This window comes from Macrobrachium nipponense, chromosome 49, assembly GCF_015104395.2.
Source record: "Macrobrachium nipponense isolate FS-2020 chromosome 49, ASM1510439v2, whole genome shotgun sequence".
NCBI classification, from domain to species: domain Eukaryota; kingdom Metazoa; phylum Arthropoda; class Malacostraca; order Decapoda; family Palaemonidae; genus Macrobrachium; species Macrobrachium nipponense.
Window position 1 is genome coordinate 3,523,733 of NC_087224.1, and position 4,052 is coordinate 3,527,784.

The following is a 4,052-nucleotide window of genomic DNA, read 5'->3' on the forward strand; positions in this document are numbered from 1 at the left end:
AAAAGAAGAGAATAATAAAAATGTCACGCGGAAGTATAAACTTGAACAGATTTTTGTCGCGAAAATACTTCAAACTTACTTAGTGCATAGATAAATTTTCCCCCAAAGGTTGACGTGTCACCCGGCAGTTTTTTTTAATTGTTATATCCTATAGTGTTAGAAAATGCAAAAAAAAAACATTGGATTCTCAACATTACCACTTCATGCGGAATTTTCAGTAGACTATAAAGAGAGAGAGAGAGAGAGAGAGAGAGAGAAAGCTCTTCCTTGATATGACAATTTAAAATTTCATTTTTTTTAGGAGCTTGCTTTTAGTGATGTCGACCAAACAGAATGAGAGAGAGAGAGAGAGTACACAAGTCTCTGTATAAAAACAACAGAGAATAAGTGAGTAGTGAGAAAGTAATAAAGTAAATGACACATATATAAGGAGAGATAAAAGAAAATGAAAAAAGGAGAGAGAGAGGGGGGGTGGTGGTTAATGTTCTAAGTCTGAACTCTGTAATTCTGTTCAGTGGGTGAATGTTGGCAGATTGGTAGACGAACAAGGCCTCTTATAACATGAACAGGTTTGTTTTTCATATCAGATATATTTTGTAGAATTATTCCTTTTATTATTTTGTCTTGATCAGCTACATTGGCTTATTCTACGACGGTACAAATTTCGGACTAATTATCTAAAAATATTGTTAAAAATATTGTCAAAACTCGTCAAAAAACATTGTCTAGAATTGTCAAAAATTGTCAGAAAATATTGTCTAAAACTGTCCAAAAATATCGCCAAAAATTGTCACAAAATATTGTCTAAAACTGACCAAAAACTGTCAAAAAAAAATATTGTCAAAACTCGTCAAAACATTGCCTAAAATTGTCGAAAATTGTCAAAAAATATTGTCTAAAACTGTCAAAAAATATCGCCAAAAATTGCCAAAAAATATTACGAAATATTGTCAAAAATTGCCCCAGAAATATTCAGCAATGAGATGTATTGTTACATGAAATCTGATTAAACTTGAGTGAGACCTTCCTCGATTGATTATCTTTGTCTTTATACCTGTCATTATCCTTTTATTATCTTCTTTCCTTATTCTCCTTTTGGGTTTGGGTATAAGATAAATAATGAAATGAAATAACCAGAAAATGATCGAGAATTGTTAAGGTCTTGACGCTTTGCAAGAGGTTCCAAATTTAGTCTTATCTTCTTCTTCTTCTCCTTCTTCTTCCATTTGTCCACCAATTCCCTCTCTTCCATTTCCTCCATCTTTTTCTCCTCCTTTCTTTCTGGACTATTATCTCAATCGCTCTCTGATCCCTTCAGGAAGGGATGAGAGAGAGAGAGAGAGTGGGGGGAGGGGGCGGAGGTAGAGGACCCTCATCCGAGAAATGGCCAGAATGAGAACCATTACTAAAAAAAACCCTCTCGACAATCGTCGAGCATTTGCTACCAGGAAGGAGGAGAGATAATAATCTCACGGCTCCGGGGACACCGATCCTCACCCCCTACCCCCGTACCTTTATCTCTCTCTCTCTCTCTCTCTCTCACTGTTCATCTATTTCTCTAACTCGCGGTTCGTCTCTCTCTCTCTCTCTCTCTCTCACTGTTCATCTATTTCTCTAACTCGCGGTTCGTCTCTCTCTCTCTCTCTCTCTCTCTCTGTTCATCTCTTTGTTTAACTCGCTGTTCGTTTTTATCTCTCTCTCTCTCTCTCTCTCTCACTGTTCATCGCTTCGACTAATTCGATGTTCGTCTCTCTCTCTCTCTCTCTCTCTCTCTCTCTCTCTCTCTCTCTCTCATAATCCCTACATAAATGGCTTAATTACCGTTTCTTATTCTTTGTTATTGTCTTTACATAAACCTTGATGGATTTCCCTGTCTAAATTTACCTGACATTAATTTTTATGTTTTTAATTATCTAGGCTTCTGGGGTCGTCTTAAAAGCGTTTTAATGCTTAATTCCTGTTTCTTATTAAGTAGTTTATCGTTTTTTACAGTCATAGACAGTATCAATAATAATAGCAGCGTTCCAGATTTAATATCCCACTGGGCAATCTAATATCCCATTTCCACCTGACTACCCAACCGAGATATTATTATTACCTTCTGGAAAAAAAACAGACAAACATTTTCCATTTCAGTCTCCACCTTACATCATCAAAGCCTCTTCTGAACGAAGGCGTGATCCGGCCTCCAGCTTACTCGGGGCACGTGCTAAGATCTATGGATAAAAAAGAGCGTTGTTTCACCAACGAAAATTTGAATAAATGCGTTATATTTTATTAGAAATAATTGTTCTGTACTGTTTCAAATGCACGTTATTTTATTTTTGACATTTTCGTTTCTAATAAATATATCATAAATATCCTTTCCTAAAATTCCTGTGCCTTTTTCAGACCTTTTTAGTTCTTCCATAGACCTTTCCTACCCCCGAAACAAGAACAACAACAACAACAACAACGTATTTTGTAAGTTTACCCCCCGAGTAAGCGACAAGTAAAATGCTCTTTCCTTAATAACAGTACGAGTATAAAGTTTCCCAAAAATGGTTCCACATCTGGGAGAGGAATCATCTGCTCACGGAAATAACAAATGACAGTCTCTCTCTCTCTCTCTCTCTCTCTCTCTCTCTCTCTCTCTCTCTCTCTCTCTCTCAAAATGGTTGCTGGCGAAATATTGGAACAATAACACCCCACCTCTGTCTCCACAGACTTTTCAGAAGAGTTTGCTTTATTGGCTGAGACGCCAGGGAATATCTCTCTTCTCTCTCTCTCTCTCCTTCTCTGCTGTATTAAGTCGTCGTTTTAAGCTGATGCTGAGGAGAAATGTCCCTGTCTTGGGAAATGATGGAACGATATCTTCATCTCAGAGTGTAACACATTTCTGCTTCGTTTGGCCGTTCGTATTGGTGTTACGAGCTGGTTAAATACAGGTCTTCCACGAGCTGAAGAACTTGAGCGAATCTATACTATACCTGGCCCGCTGGTATGATGGTGGTTTAGCGTTGTGGCACGCCGGTCAAGATGTAGCGGGTTCGCGCCTCCCTCAGGGCGATGAGAAATCACTGGCTCTCTTATCACGATCAGTTACTGCCGCGGTGTGGTGCGGTCTTTAGCGGTGGGAGGTTGAAATCGACATTCTTTGGAAGCTTGGATTTGGTGTGATTGTCCCCTGTGAATAGATTTCATCATTATTTGCATCAAAGACCAATTCCAGCCTCGGAATTTATTTAGCAGAATGAGGACGGAATTCGGAGCCTTCCGCGAGGCCAATAAATTCTCTCCGCCCAGTCTGAAGACCTCTGAAATAATAAAATAATATCTGGACTTTACCTTTAATTCGACATCATTAAGGCACTGTGGCGGTTATCATTTCCCTACATAAACAAACGTAGCGTCTCATATAGATCTCTTACTAATCTCAACTCTTTTGATACTCCAGCGACGTGGTAATGTATATACTGCCTTTTCCAGTTTTAACCTCAGTGATTCCAGCCGGAAGTTTTGACGCTTCGTATGAAGACACGAGTGTGAATTCAGGACAGATTAATGCGTAACGTATAATCCAGTCAGTGGCAGTGAGAGAACTAGTACAGCAGAACTATTATATGTGTATTTTTATCATTTATAAATCATAATAGCAATCAACCTGGAGTATTAAACAGGCTTAAAAATACAATTGGAGGTAACCATCGTTATATAAATGTATATATACATGCAACTGTAATAGCCACAATGTCCTCTTAACTTCTTGAATTCTTTGCTCTCTTTTTTTTGTGTGGGGGGGGGGGGGGGGGGGGGGGGGGGGGGGGGGGGGGGGGGTGATACGCTTGTCACTACAAAGCCTGAAGGTGCAAGTTCGAAGAAATTTTTTGGAGAAATTGCGATGTCCGGTATCGGGAAGCGAATCCAGGTCCCACAATCGCAAGAAGGTCACGTTGGCGACCTGACCTCTTCTTCGTGGTTATGGGGCATGGGTTCGTTTGCCGGTACCGGGCATCAATATTTCTGCAAAAGAAATTTCTTCGAACTTGCACCTTCAGGCTTTGTAGTGACAA